At 40.8% G+C, this 16,873-nt stretch overlaps 1 protein-coding gene across 5 annotated transcripts in view; it reads left to right on the top strand.

Annotated features, from left to right (window-relative positions):
* Window positions 1-16,873, top strand: part of TNRC6C (trinucleotide repeat containing adaptor 6C) — a 539,926-nt gene that overhangs the window by 229,661 nt on the left and 293,392 nt on the right. The window lies entirely within an intron of this gene.

Genomic DNA, 16,873 nt, shown 5'->3' with positions numbered 1-16,873 from the left:
TAATATGCTTCCAGCGACAAGAACATACATTTCCCCAAAGGAATTATAAATCTCAGAACCAGAGGGCTGAATGGAGTTTGGAGGCAGGGTCTTCCATTTATGAATTCGTATTCTTCTAGGACTACAGTTGTCAAATGCACCTCAAACCGTGACTGGTGCTAAGAATACTGCTTCATACTTCTCAGCTGCCCCAGCACTAGGAATTCCTGAGGGGCAGCTGCTACAGGATCTGTTTCCATATGATGACAAACCCACAGACTTTATGGGGAACTTATTTACACAGAACATTTGAGAAAGGAAAACATCCAAGCATTGTCAGTGTTTAAAGCAGTATCAAAAGGAAGATGTAGCAGATGTTATTGGACTGCAAGTCTCGCAAGACCTAGACAGTATAGCCTATCAAATTCTGAAAGACTACATATTTCCCATTGCTCAGAACTTGGCATTCAGCTGAAAAAATTAATACTTTTAGTTGCATTGCAACTGTTACTTCCCCTCTTTTTGATCCCAAGCTTCTACTAAGATATGTCACAACACATTCTTGTAGTAGGAGCCGCAGTGACACAATAGGTTAAACCCTTGTGCCGGCTGAACTGCTGACCTGAAGGTCAGTGGTTTGAATCTGCGAAATGGGGTGCACTCCCATCTGTCAGCTCCAGCTTCCCATGGGGGGACATGAGAGAAGCATCCCAGAGGGTGCTAACACATCCGGGTGTTCCCTGGGCAATGTCTCTGCAGACAGCCAGTACAGAATGGGGAACAATGCCTGGCTCAACAGTAGTATGTGCGAGAAAGATCATGAAGTCCTCGGAGACAATAAGTTAAACATGAGTCAACATTGTTATGCGGTGACATAAATAGGAGTTTAGTGTCTAGATCCAGGGAGGGAGATTCCACCTGAACATGAGGAAGAACTGCCTAACTGTGAGAGCTGTTCAGCAGTGGACCTCTCTGCCCCAGAGTGTGGTGGAGGCTCCATCTTTGGGGGCTTTTAAACAGAGGCTGGATAGGCATCTGTTGAGGGTGCTTTGAATGAGATTTTCCTGCTTCTTGGCAAAGGGTTGGACTGGATGGCTCACGAGGTCTCTTCCAACTCTATGATTCTGTGCTTCTGATTCTATGATTCTCATACCTGAAGTGACTTGCAATTTATCAAGTCCCTTCTGACACATCTTGTAGTGATGTTGTAAGTTACCAGCCACCAAAGGCTACTACTATGCAGTACTTTGAATTATCTCTGGAGACATCCACTGAACATTACTGGCCTTTGAAAGAAAACACTAGTCTTTCATTTATTGCAATACAATTGTTTATCACTTCCCACTTGTTGAATATTGATTTATTTTAGCATATGTTGTATGTCATCAGAGGAGTTCAGCTGAGAAACCTAATCATGCTCATGTTAGCATAAACTAGTGTTTATACTATGGATTATAATTTCCAGAATTGCCTTCCCAATACCATTCTGACCTGGGGATTCTAGGAGAGCTAAAGTTCAAAAAAGTTCCCATTCCAAGCAGTGAAGTGAGGGTTCTGGGGAGAGAGGAAGCCCTTTCCCTTCCAGTTCACTTATTAAGCATCTAATAGAACAGGGATTCCCCCCTCCCAACCATTTTTAACAAAAAAAAAAAGTCAAATTCAATGATGATGAGAGAGCTGTAAGATGAGCAGTGGGAAGGGATGGGGAGAAAACAGCTCTTGGTGTCAAATTTGATGTGGGAAGTAGTTAGAAGAACCTATTACTAGCTCTGTTGCCTTAGGGGATGTTGGTGGGTACATAGAAGAGGGGAATGTCAGTGAAACGGGCGAGCAGTCTGTTTTGCCTTGTACACGTATCATTAATGTGGAAGGCATACATTGTCGGCTATTAGCCTGGGAGGGGGGATGTTGAGGGGAGATGTCTTAGTTGGGTTAGGATGTCTGACGCATCACAGGGCATCCACATGCATCCCTCCCCGGCTCTTCTCTTTCTCTTCTTCTGTTAATATCATGTTAGAGATGGCATTGAACAGTCTGCATGGCTACATCTCCGGGAAGGGGTGAATGATCTTTTGCTCCAGGTCCTCATTAAAAAGGGGAAAAACCCTAATTTTTCATTGCATCACAGGTATTTTTATGCAAAGTTTGCCTCTGGCAGTCAGTGCCTATGGAAAAATTACTAGTGTGCAAATGTCTGTGAGGATTTTTAGACAGCCTTTAACTAAATCTAGGTATGCAGCTAGATCGTTTGTTCATTCAAAAATTATATGACCTGTACTTTCTGAAACAGTCAAAAGTAGAATGTAGAATCAAATGGCACTGGTATGTCTAACCTACAAAAGGGAAGGAATTTTTTATTTTGGAGAGTCTGAGATCCACACTCAGAATGGAGTTGATAATGTTTCTAAGGCAGAATTCTTTGGCTGTCATTCGGTTTTTTAAAAAGAGGTTTCTAGATGTCATGGTTCAAATAGTGTATGAGCAATATTTACTAAATAAAAAAGAATTTGGCTGCTGATTAAAAAAAATCACAGAGCCTCTTGTAGGAGGGGAATTTTATTGACTGGGAGCAACCACTAATAGGGCTCTCATATGTTCAATAAATATGCCTGTGACGGTCTTAAAATTCATATAAGGAGGTGGGGCTTTAAGATAGTCCCGGCCCAAGCTGATTGCATTCTGAACCCATTCATTTGCATTGTTGGCATATAATGTAGCAATGTTTGAAACCTACCCAGTGAAAAACATTCAAGATTGTGCATGGCAAGGTACATGTGAGTAGTAAAATTTTCTGGAAAGGCAGAGAAATAGTAATAGTAATAATAATAATGTATTGTTGAAGGGTTTCATGACCGGACTCACTGGGTTATTGTGAGTTTTCCAGGCTTTATGGCCATGCTCCAGAAGCATTCTCTCCTGATGTTTCACTCACATCTATGGCAGGCATCCTTAGAAGTTGTGAGCTTCCAATATACCTCACAACCTATGTGGATGAATGCCTGCCATAGATGCAGGCAAAACATTAGGAGATAACACTTCTGGACCATGGCTATACAGCCCGGAAAACTCACAACAGCTCAGTGATTCCAGTCATGAAAGCCTTCGACAATACATTGAACATATCTACAGAGACAAACTCTTCCAAGGGATGCCTGCCATGGATGCAGATTAAATGTCAGGAGATAATGCTTCTGGAACATGACCATAGAGCCCAGAAAAGTCACAACAACCCAATAACAAGAAGGAGGAGGAGGAGGAGGCTTTCATGGCCGGAACCACTGGGTTATTGTGAGTTTTCCAGGCTTTATGGCCAGGTTCCTGAAGCATTCTCTCCTGATGTTTCGCCCACATCTATGGCAGGCATCCTCAGAAGTTGTGAGCTTCCCAATATACCTCACAACCTCTGTGGATGGATGCCTGCCATAGATGCAGGCAAAACATTAGGAGAAAACACTTCTGGAACATGGCTATACAACAGCTTAGTGATTCCTCCCATGAAAGCCTTTGACAATACATTGAACATCTCTACAGTGACAACCTGTTCCAAGGGATGACTGCTATGGATGCACGTTAAACGTCAGAAGACAATGCTTCTAGAACACGACCATAGAACCCAGAAAAGTCACAACAACCCAATAACAAGAAGGAGGAGGAGGGGGGGAGGTAATTTTCATGTCTGGAATCACTGGGTTGTTGTGGGTATTCTGGGCTGTATGGCCATGTTCCTGAATCATTCTCTCCTCACATTTTGCCCACATCTATGGCAGGCGTCCTCAGAGGTTGTGAATTTCCAATATACCTCACAACCTCTGAGGATGCCTGCAGGCAAAATGTCAGGAGAGAATGCTTCTGGAACATGGTCATACAGCCTAGAAAACTCACAGCAACCCAATAATAGTAATAACTTTATTTTTATACCTCACCACCATCTCCCCGAAGGGACTCAGGGCAGCCGACATGGGGACCAAGCCCAGCATACAACAAAATGTACCAGCTAAAACATGTTTAAAACATAATAACATATGATATAACATAAACAATCCCATTAAAACAATTAAGAACAGCAAAGTATAAAAACATAGTAAAAGTGTATCAAACCAACCTCAACAACCAGAAACTGGCACATGCAAGAAAACTGACCAGTTATCTTAAAACCATATGTAGAAGAAATAGGAAGATGGGGAAAGCATATGTATTCAAAGAGGGGGAGATGTCAGAGCGATAAAAACATTGCTGCGTGATCCTGTGTGTTTAAGGACAATCTGAGATCACGTTTATTGGTTCAAAATGAGGATTTTAATATTTCTTTGATGTGAATAAACCCCTCTGTAGCCAGGAAATGTACACAGAGCTGCAAGAGGAACTCGGGGATCATGGGCTTGACTTCATTTGGGATTGTGTGTAGCTAATATTCTGGTTAAATAAATACATTTTGCTAATTGGATTACTCAGACAGCATAATATAGTGCTGGATTTCCAGCACGATGCTAATAAATTGTGTGAAGAACTTAATCATGTTAGCTTCCAAAAGGCTTGTAAGAGATGAAATTAAAAAATAAGTAGAAGTTGACATCTACTGCATTTCATAGTGTCTTCATTTTCTTCATCCTTCTTACAGTTCGTTTTAGCTTTACAGCTGTGGGTTTGTGTGTGTGTGTGTGTGTATTTAATCTGCTTGTGATTATGAAGTCTGGGGTTGATTGAATATACCCGGGGGGGGGGGGGGGGTGACCGTCTCCTTGCAATTGTCCCTTCTGCTTATGCTGATTGACATCAAGGTAGAAGGAGCAAGACCTTAACACTGTGTTTTGGAGGCAAAGAGGATAGCTGCTTATTTTCCTGGACACATACAGATGGAAACGAGGCAGGGAGATGCAGAAGAGGAGCAGGCAGCTATGAAGGGAACCAGGGAGCTTATCAATGCTAAAAGGGTTGTGCACTACAGCTTGGGTGTGTCACCCCAGGAGGCATGGGTTCAAACCTCAGGGTTAGGTCGATAAATAAATAAATAAATAAATAACTGAATGGGTTAGTGCCCTTGAGACATCAAGGCCAGCAAAGGCAAGGACAGGATGAGGCAGGGTCATGCTGGAGGTCTGGGTAAATGTGTCTGCATCAGCAAAATGATGTTGGAAGCCAGGCAGCATATGCCTCTGTTACATCTATCTCATAGCCTCAGTTCAGTCCTTTTAATTTCTTAGAAAGTTCCATGTGAGTCTGCTGTCTCATAAGAAAAAGTCTTGTGGTTCCTAAATTGTAGACTAAGGGTGCATCTACAATGTAGAATTAATGCAGTTTGGCATTAGTGCTACAGTGTTCCAATGCTGTGTAATATTGGGAGTTGTAGTTTTACAAGGTCTTTAGCCTTCTCTGTTAAACTGTTCTGGTGCCTCATCAAAGCATAACTCTCAGGAAACTATGGGCCCTTCCACACAACCCTATGTCCCAGAATATTAAAGGCAGAAAATCCCACAATATCTGCTTTGAACTGGGTTATCTGCGTTCACGCTCAGATCATGTGGGATTTTCTGCCTTGGTATTCTGGGATATTGGGCTGTGAGAAACAGCCCATAGAGGCTAACTGTATAACCATCAGCACATGAAGACCCATTTTTGTTTTTGTTTTCCTTTTGCCTTGTTTGCCTCCCCCCCCCCCCTTTTGCCTATATATGTGTTTTCCATTACTCATCCATGAAACTTAAAGAGAAACATATTATGTCAAGATCCAGAAAGGAAAGTTCAAGTCCTAAGTTGGATTCAGCCCTTTGAGCTCCACAGGACATCATTATTTCCAGATTTTTCCTAGGTCCTGGTTATTTGAAGGACCATATTGCTCTCTATGAACCTGTTAGAAATCCTTTCTCTCTCTGTCCCATCACCTGCTCAAGTGACTTTGGTCTGGACAAGGGACAGCCCCCCTTTTGTGTTTCTGACCATCCATATATTTAATTGTTTCTATTCATTGTTGTATTCACTGCATTTGAATTTTTAGGTTGTGTCATATTACTGTCCCTTTTCCTGAGGTTTACCACAATTACTTGCTGTGTGCACTTGGTTAAAATGTACAGTATTTTGACCACAGCCCTCAAGTACATCTCTAGAAATATAGATAACTCTTAAGCTGAAAAACATGTAACATGAGCTTTTGACGATACAGTTCACTTCATCAGCTACTCCAAGCATTATCAATGGAAACAGCAATATTAACAATGATGGGTGTTTAATGCACTTCCGCCAAGAATATTGCTTCGGTTTTGCTTTCCCTGGTGTTATGATCAGCTCGCTCTCAGCTCTCCCGTCCCCTGGGTTGTTACCTTGGAATCAGCAGCAACATCCTTGCCCCCGAGAGACCGTTGATTCAGAGATATCAGCTTCTCAAAGAACCTGGAATGCTTGATGGTGTAAACAAGCCCCAGTAGGAGCAGAGATTTACATCTGCAGCTGCAAGTGACAAATGTGCTGTTAGGAACAGATAAGTTGTAGCCCAGTCAATAGAATAACCCTGGGAGTTATATATAGCCTTAGTATGTATTATTTATGTGACAGCTTGCTGTCGTTGGCAGCAACCATGTTCTCTCCCCCTCTCTGTTGTGAGATACAGGCCATAGCAAAGATTGGTTCACGCTGAGCATGGAAAAGCTATCGTATTGGACTTGCCAGCATGGATTCTGGGAATAACAGCCCAAAATAATGGATGAGATTCTAGATCCGCTACTTAGTTGCCCAAAGGTGACACTAGGGATGTCATTACTTGTGGTAGTAACTCATGGTGTCATGTCCATAGACCTCCTCCAAGACCAGCTCACACCAGAAAATTTGATAAAATCGGTGGCTATAAAAAGCCAGCACAAGCAAACAAAACAGGAGAAACCAGGGTGTGTTTTCATAGTGCATGTATACAAAAGCATGGTTCAAGGCATCATTGTAATTGGGTAACAATGACAGCTCCAACCAAAACACATGTGCATTAGAAGGTTCAAAAATAAATCAGCAGAGAATTTTAGTCATAAATATATTGATATAGTACATGTAATCTGGCTTTACAAAAGTGTTTTGGTGATTATATATAACTGCAGACATATTTCTTTATTTTAAAAAAACCCAATACATTTCTGCTGAAACACTGCACCAAAATGTATAGTCAGTCATTTTGGTGTTACTTCTCTGATGGTGTCATTCGGTGCAGTTCATACCCCTCAATCCCCCGACTGACACTACTATAGTTACCTGAGTAGTGTCTCCTGGACCAACTCACTTAATCCTGATTTCCTTGGCATCTGTTGCTGCAAATCACAGGGGTCTGTTCTCCTGATGATTTGGATGTTTCCACTGCTGTCCTGTTGTCCATACTCAAAACCAGGATCTCTGTTACAAGTCCTCCATGCACAAAAAATAACTTATGGAAAGGAGTAGAAACATCAATCTGCTACATACTGAGCAAGAGAGAAACAGTGCCCCATCACATCAGTGGCTGAGACTTGGATGTAAAAAATGGATTCAAACTGTAAGAAAAGAGATTCTGGCTAAATATTAGGAATAATCTCTTGATAATAAGATAGTAAGGTAGTGGTGGGACCACAGTGGCACAGTGGGTTAAACTGCTAAGCTGCAGAACTTGCTGACTGGAAGATCGGTGGTTTGAATCCATAGGAAGCGGTGAGCTCCTGTTGTTAGCCCCAGCTTCTGCCTATCTAGCAGTTCGAAAACATGCAAATATGAGTAGATCAATAGGTAATGCTTATGAGGGAAGGTAACAGTGTTTTGTGTGTGTATATATGTGTATATGTGTGTGTATATATTTATGTATATGTGTATTTTATGTGGTTATGCACATGCGTTGTAATGTAAACTTTTTTGGCTTTTTAAGTCTCTTCCGCTGTGTTTTTATAAGTCATGGTCACTTGTTAGTCCGATAGGTGTATTGTGTCCAAATTCGGTGTCAATTCGCCCAGTGGTTTTTGAGTTATGTTAATCTCAGAAACAAACGTTACATTTTTATTTATATAGATTTAGGGCATTTATACCCCATCCTTCTCAACCTCCGAGAAGGACGGCTTCCTCAGGACGGCTTCCAAACTGGCAACAATTCACTGCCAACACAATATAAACACATAATAAAATACAGTCATATACATTAAAATAATTATAAATATACATTAAAAACAGTTTAACAACTTCTACTGAAGATTTTCTCTTGCTTCAAATGAGAAGTCCTGGCTGTTACATGTCACACACCTTGACTGGAGCATACATAACACAGGGCTTTTACTATAGTAGCATCTCTGAAGCTTCCCTCCTAAAGGAAGTCAGGCTTGCTTTATTCCTTTGTCCAGCAATTAGAATAACTGTTATTTTGTCATAGGTTTTTGGTGGGTTTTTTGGTGTGTTTTTTTTAAGTTTGTTTCTGGTTTGCTATATTGTCATTGTAATATACATTGCTGTAGAGATAATCAGAATTCTGAAGTCTTTTCTTCCCTGTTTGATTCAGAGCTCTAAAAATATGTTCCAATCAAATAAATACTTTCTAATGTGTTAGACACTGTGTTTTTCTGACTGCAATGCTCTGAGTGATTGCAGTTGAGGCTTAATATGTGTGTGTGTGTGCTCCTTCAAGTTGCCTGTCAACTTCTGGCAATCCCATGAATCTTGTAAGGTTTTATTAGACAAGGAAAACTGTTTTTGACCGAATCATCTATATTTCAGAGGAAGGGACTGGCAAAACCACCTCTGGTATTCCTTGGTGGTCTCCCCTCCATGTACTAACCACTGTCCATCTGCTTTGATGTCACCAGGAACTGCCCCAAGGTCTCAGGCTTTGGTCCTGAAATCTCAGGGCATTAGAAGGCCTTCACCTAGGGGCTGTAAAAGAAGATAGAAATGAAAGCCCTGCCTCAAAAAATCCCCAGGTGCCCAAATTTGTCTAAAAGCTTTTGCATGTTTAGAAGTGTAGTCATCCAAAAGAAACCTTGTCTGCTGGTAAATAATTTTTTTTTGCACGTGTAGTGGTCACAATCATCCTATGGGATACTCTTCCATTACTTCAAATGTTTGCCTTGTCTTTCCCATATTCCAGACCACAAAGCTTCTCTTACTTCCACTTTTGTGTCCTACAAAGCAATTGTAGAATATATGTAATATGCATCATGCACATGAGAACACACATGGAGACAGACAAACTAATTATTGTATAATGTTCTCACCATTTCCCATGATGATGACCATGTGAAATGAGGCAGGAGAGAGATTGGGATGGATCAAGACATATTTGAAATGAGCCTCGTGGCAAGCATCTTTCTGCTTCCCCTTTGCCAGAACAAATTAAATTTTCATTTGTTTTTGTTGTTTTTTTAAAGCTGGTTTTAATGCTTAACTTGGGCTCTGGTTTTCTCAGCCTCTGTTCAAGTTCTCATTAGGGTTGACAAAGTAAAACCTGGAGAGGACTTCTGAGCCTTTTATGGTTATGTAGAAAAGAGAATGACAGAAGATGTTGCTGGCAACAAGCAATACCTGCTGAAATTCCCCTTCTACAAAAGCATGAAAGGTAGAGTGTCTGATGACCCTCTCCAATTTTCAATCTGGCAAATCCTAGTTCTAATTTGAGGCCTTTGGGTTTTGAATGTAGAAGACAAAAATTCTCTGTTTCTCTTGCTTTCTCGCCACCTTTTCTCTGTATGGACCCATGGACACATAGTCCCAAAATGGAATTGATGGGAAATTCCAATGTTTTAGATGAGTGGCTAAAATCAATAGAAAGACAAAATGGAGGTGGGAAGACGGTTCTTTTTATTTATTTATTTATTTATTATTTGAACTTATATGCCGCCACTCCCCTGGGGCTCGGAGCGGCTTACAAGAATGGCTAAAATCTAGCAAAACTTAAAAGCAATTTAAAACAATTTAAAAACAGTAATATCAAACATTAAAAGCCTGTCGAAACAGGTATGTCTTACATGCCCTGCGGAAAGCTGGTAAGTCCCGCAAGGCATGGACTTCAAGTAGCAGAGTATTCCAGAGTGATGGAATACTCTTCACACTCAAAAAAATAAATAAAGTGGGTATAAAATATAAATCTAAACATAGTTTATTTATTATTTATTATTTATTTAGAATTTTTATATACCGGTCTTCTCAACCTCCGCAGAGGGACTCAGGCTTGTTAACAACAAAGGATTCATAAACAATAGTTTAAAATATCACATCACATAATGCAATAATACATAAAATACATTAAAATACAATCAGATAATTACATAAGGCCAAGTCGGTCTTATGGTCTTATCAGTCCAAAATTAGAAACAATAATATGTATTTTGGTACAAGTGGTGCATTAGTTTATAATAAGCCACAGATTATATGTTTTAACAATAAACCTGAGGCATCCGGTAGCCTGTTAATATTAGGGATGGGCTGCTTATTCATATTCACAGGGTGGTAAGAATAATTTAATTGAGTGTCTTGCTAATGAAGGGCTATCTTCAAAAGCTGCAGTTCTTGAAAAGTTCTCAGAGAAAGGAGAAAGTCTTCCCCTATTTTTTTATGCCACTCAGCCATATAGTGACCGGTGGTGTGGGGTGGGGGGAGCAAACAAGGATTGTGTAGGCCAGTCTTTCATCATGCTGGCTGAGGCCCCTTCCATAAATAAAATCCCATGTTATCTGCTTTGAGCTGGAATATATGGCAGTGTGGACTCAGATAACCCAGTTCAAAGCAGATATTGTGGGATTTTCTGCCTTGAAATTCTGGGTTGTATGGCTGTGTGGAAGGGCCCTAAGTTAACTCCTTCACATTCACCTGTGCAACATGGGGAAGTGGAACAGAACCACATCGGGATCATGGAAGCTCTATCCTTCCACAATTTTGTCTTGGGTACCTCTCCATAACATCAGGAGGGGGAAGCATGTAGAGCCAGTATGACATTAGCAATGTGGATGTCAGCTGAGTAAGACTGTGAAGGCTACAGGCTTTGATGATCCTAGCTTCCTAGCCCCCCCCCCCCTCCTGCGATCACCTGTCATTGGAAGGGTAGAGAATAATCCTATCATGGATTGTGGTTCATCTGTAGGTCAGTTCCCTATGGAAGCTGACATAGAGTCATGCCCAAAGACCTAAATATTCATTGAGAGGTGGTCTCTCAATATAGCAAGTTTTTATTCCTGTTTTATTTATTCCCAAATCTTCCGTGGTCCTGAGTCAATTTCACTCAGTCAATTTCACCCATATGGCATTAGCAATGTGGATGTGAGCTGAGTAAAAATTTGAAGGCTACAGGCTTTGATCCTAGTTTCCTAGCTTCTCCCACCAGCCATCTCCTGTCATTGGAAAGGTGGAGGATAATCGTACTGAAGATCGTGGTTCATCTGTAGGCCAGTTTCCAGTGGAAGTTGACATGGAGTCATGTCCAAAGACCTAAACATTCCTTGAGAGGTAGTCTCTCAGGGAAAAAATATAGCAAGTGCTTTATTTCCATTTTTTCACTTTGACAGGTTTCGTGTTCTCCAACCCTAGGAAATGTAGAGGGCTGACTGTATTATTATCATACATCTATATAAGGGCAAAATGAAGCAATTTCAGAGGCAGTCCCTGGCCACAATCAAAACATAGTTCAGAATGGAAATCAAGTTAAGAGGTCCCAGTTTTGTAAAAAATATGAAGGGGGGGCGGCGCAATTAGTCTGAACTGCCGGCTGCACAAGAACAACAAAAATGCCAGGCTAATTAGTTTGGCTCTTCATTATTATACAATAAAGGGCTGGAGTCTTGGAGAATCACCTTGCACACATACCCTGAAATATCACGTGACATATGAAAATGTACACTACATCAAATGCATAGGAAGGAAGCTGGCGTGCTGACTGCCTGCTTCGTTCTTTCCTTTTTTGTGTCTTTGTGTTCTTCTATCATGAGAATTTTTTTTGTTGCAAAGTGTTGCTATGATGAAGCATGCTCCGTCATGTTGCATTTATTTATAGTTTAGCACACAGCGGGATTAAAAAACAAAACAAAAGACAACCCAGCCCCTGAAGGAGGAGGAGGAGGAGGAGGAGGAGGAGGAGGAGGTGGGAGGGAGGAGGGAGGAGGGAAGCTCCTCAATAACCAGAACCTCATTGAAGTACTAATCATCAGGTTTTGAAGCAGCTTTGTGGGTATTAATGCAAATGTGGTGGGCTCCCCCTCCCTGACTCTCTCCAGGTTTAATAGCAACATCTTACACAGCTCTAATTAGCATAACAAAATTCAGTGATGAGGAGTAAAATGCTTGTCTTGTTTGATGTTCCCTGGTAATTAGCAAGCGTAATGATTTATTCAGCGTTTCAGGTTCCCAAACCACAAAAGATGGCAGACACCACTTTCAGCAGTTAGTTCGTCATGCGTAATAATGGGGTGCAGCTTATGAGTGAAAACAAGACACGGACACGGACATGAACACACATTCCTGCTATGGTTGCCAATTCTAGATGAGGAAATGCCTAGAGATTTTTTTTTTCATTGAAAAAAGTGCTCTATGTTGCTTTACCTGTCTACACTGAGAGATCTGATTACACCTCTTTAATTTACTTATATTCCCTAAAACCCAGACTTGGAAAACTAGAATTTGGGATGCCAGAGAACACAAATACTTTTTAAAAAATGTACTGTTACTTTCATGTGTTTTTCTGTCTCGATGAACTTTGTTGTCATTTTGTTATTATTCTATAAAAACAAATACAAACAATGTTTGAAATAAAGCATCTGTTCCTTATTGTGCAACACCTAGTAAAGGTAAAGTTTTTCCCCTGACATTAAGTCCAGTGGTATCTGACTTTGGGGGTTGGTGCTCATCTCAATTTCTAAGCAATGAGCCGGCGTTGTCCATAGACACCTCCAAGGTTGTGTGGCCGGCATGACTGCAAGGGGCATCATTACCTTCCCGCCAAGGCAGCACCTATTGATCTAGTCACATTTCCATGTTTTCAAACTGCTAGGCAGAAGCTGGGGCTAACAGCAGGAGCTCAACCTGCTCCCCGGATTCAAACCAGCGACCTTTCGGTCATCAGGTTCAACAGCTCAGCAGTTTAACCCATTCTGCCACTGGGGGTTCACATTGCAGAAGTAATGCAGTTTGACACTACCTTAACTGCTCTATGCAATGGAATTGTGGGAGTTATGGTTTTGTGACGCAATAGTACTCTTTGGCAGGGAAAATAAAACCAAAAGTCCCATGATTTCATAGCATTGAGCCATGGCAGTTAAAGTGGCTCAATGATGTGGAATCATGCATTAATACTACAGTGTAGGTGCTCCCTAAGTAGCGCTCCTGGCCCAACTCTCCTCAAACTTACTTTATGTTTCCTGTGCTGCACAAACAGAGTATCACTTATTCAAAATGCCTGGAACCAAATTCTGGAATACTTGCATATACATGAGGTATCATAGAGGTGGGAGCCACATCTATACACATAATAGAAGTGAAAATATGTGTGTGTGTGTGTGGCTGGGGTATCCACTTACATTGACAAGCTCCTGCCTCCACAAACAGCTATAGCTCCCACTAGGCCTGGGTAACAACGGAAAAATTTGTTTCTAAAATCGATTTGTATTTGGGGGTTTTTTTTGTTTCGATATTTAAAATAATTACAAAATTTTCCTTTTAAAAAGTTCGATATTTACGAAATTTCGTAAATGGTAAAAAATTAACGAATCAATTTCCGAAACAATAACGAATCGATTTGTTAATGGCGGACGCGACCGCGAAATACACTAAAAAACCTCCAAAAACTTCTGAAGCTTCCCTCTCCCTCTGTTCTTGACTGTTGGTGTGATATTATAATTTTTTTCACTAATTAAACCATAAAACTGGCCCAGACATGCGGAAATAATAACGAAACGACCTCAGAACAATAACGAAACGAATACAATAACGAAATACGAAGCATTTACAAAACGTGTTTAAAAATTCGTTTTTTTTAATAATTGCTCCAGAATGGTTCGTTATCGTTTTGTAATTGGAAAAATTAACGAATTATTAACGAATTACGAATTAATGAAACGAAACCGCCCAGGCCTAGCTCCCACTATTCAGGAGACACCAATGTCTCTCCCTCCAATAATAGTGAGCGCCATGTGAGCGCCATTAACATTTAAAAGAGCCCTGCCAATGTCCTCCACAAACACCACACTGTCCACCACCCAAGTGAAGGCTTTCATAGGAGAACAATTTCATCTTAGATTTTATGTGTTTCCTTCACCACAGACCTTCCAGTGTTTCTTACTCTCTTAATTGGTGTGAAATTTGCATGGCCCTGCCTTCTTCCTCTCCCTTAACCTTTTCCTATTCTTTTCTATGGTACACAGCAAACAGAGGAATTGATCAACAACTGAAAATACTAGAGAGGTTTGGGGAGAATCCACTGTGATTTATAGGAGTTGTAGGTACTGGGATGTATAGTTCACCTGCAATCTAAGAGCACTCTGAACTCCTCCAAGAATGGACCTGGAACTAACTTGGAACACAGAACCCTCATGACCAACAAAAAATACTGGAGGTCTTCGGAGGGATTTATAGAAGTTGTAGTTCACCTACATCCGAGTGCACTTAAACCCAAACAATGGTGGAGCTGGACCAAACTTGGCATGCATACCCGATATGCCCAAATTTGAATCCTGGTGGGTTTTAAGGGGAATTGGCCTGGACATTTTGGAGTTGTAGGTACTGGGATTTTGATTTATTTATTTATTTATTTATTTGTGATATTTGTATACCGCCCTTCTCAACCCCTAAGGAGACTCAGAGTGGTTCACAGTGTTGGTAACAACACTGTTATAGTTCACCTGCAGTCAATGAGCACTCTGAACTCCACCAAAGATGGAATTGGAACAAACTTGGCACACAGAGCCCCCATGACCAACAAAGGTACTGGAGGTCTTTGGGGAAAATTCACCTTGATTAAGGGGAGTTGCAGTTCACCTACATCCAGAGAGCACTGTGAACCCAAACACTGATGGATCTGATATGCAGAACTTTGATTACTGGAGGGGTTTGGGGAAACTGACTTTTCTTTCTGAGAGTTGCAGTTCAGAACTGTGACCTCTACCAGTGATGGACTTGGACCAAACTTGGCACACGGAACCCCCATGACTAACTCAACCCACTGAAGGGGTTTGAGGGGAATGACCCACCATAGTGGGTCATTGAGGGGAATGACCCACCATGGGTCATCCCCTAAAGCCAGAGAGCACATTGAACCCCACCAATGATGCATCTAGAGCAAACTTGCCCAACATATCAAAGTACTTTAAGTACTGATGGAGTTTCAGGGATTTAACCTGGTATGATGTGAGCTGTAGTTCACCAACAGCCTTATGAATTTTGTACAATTAAAAAAATGACTTTTAAAAAATAACCTGGGCAGTGCCAAGTTAGTTATAGAATAAGAAGCAAAACATCGAATAATTTCTAATGCACTCCCCCCCCTTTTTTTTTTTTAGCTTGTTCCCTCTCAAACACACCATTATGTATGGGTCACATTGCACAAGATATTTTCAGCAGACATAGGGCTGTATGAAAAAAAGAACAGGACTTCACTGTGGCTCTAGATCAGGCATGGGCAAACTTTGGTTCTCCAGGTGTTTTGGACTTCAACTCCCAGAATTGAAGAGCTGTTCAGCAGTGGAACTCTCTGCCCCAGAGTGTGGTGGAGACTCCTTCTTTGGAGGCTTTTAAACAGAGGCTGAATGGCCATCTGTCAGAGGTGCTTTGAATTCAATTTTCCTGCTTCTTGGCAGGGGGTTGGACTAGATGGCTCACGAGGTCTCTCCCAACTCTATGATTCTATGAATTCCTAACAGCTGGTAGGCTGTTAGGAATTGTGGGAGTTGAAGTCCCAAGCACCTGGAGGGCCAGAGTTTGCACATGCTTGATCTAGATGTTTTCAAATTATCTCAAGTGCTGATAATACATTATAGTAATTGTAGGTGAGATAAGACTCACAGCTTTCTTCTATAGCAACAGGTATCCTATTATACTCTATTGGTCAGTGATAGCAACTGAGTAATTAAAATCAATTAAGTTACCAATTAACTTAGAAAGTTTCAATTGAAAAGGAACACCTTAATTAAATTTATATTCTGACTTAATTGACAAGTTGAAGCTTCAGCATTCACTTAATTTCAGAATTGAGCTATTAATTAAGTTATTAATGAAGTAAATTGGAAACTAGGCTAAAGAGACAACAAATCTGAAATGTATCAGTCAGTTCCTCACCCAAAGCTCAGGGCTAAGGATTTTGAGAAATTGTTTCTTGCTTTTTGTTGAAGAATTACAATATTACATCACAAGAATCATATCATTTATTCAATAATAGCTCAAAAAGTCAAAATTGTGTTAAATGTTGTGGTTAGCAGATTTAGTAATGGTGTCTTCCCCCACCCCATGTTATTTCTAAACATAATTTCTAAACATAAAAACAAACATTAATTTAAATCTGTAAAATATGTTTTTATATATGGAAAGTTGAAGAAACACTTGAAATATAATGTTTAGTAAAGACTAAAGTGGGAAACAAGGGCTATTAGCTATTCAATACTAGTCAAGGTGGCCAATTGCAACATTCACACTTGCCTCAAACAGACAAGAGTTCTTTCTCTCGCCCTGGACATTCCACGGATATATAAACCTCACTTTCCTAGTTTCCAAAAGACCTCTCAACCTCTGAGCATGCCTGCCATAGATGTGGACGAAACATCAGGAGAGAATGCTTCCAGAACATGGCCATACAGACCGGAAAACTCACATCAACCCAGTGATTCCGTCCAGGAAAGCCTTTGACAGCACAGACTGTGTTTATTAACTTCTCCATGCTTCCCACACCTACTTCTGAAATATGCTGAGGGGCTACCAGACATAATTTGGCATTATT

This window comes from Anolis sagrei, chromosome 2, assembly GCF_037176765.1.
Source record: "Anolis sagrei isolate rAnoSag1 chromosome 2, rAnoSag1.mat, whole genome shotgun sequence".
Classification (NCBI taxonomy): Eukaryota; Metazoa; Chordata; class Lepidosauria; order Squamata; family Dactyloidae; genus Anolis; species Anolis sagrei.
Note: the sequence above shows the minus strand (reverse complement) of the source record. Positions and strands in the feature narration are given on the sequence as shown.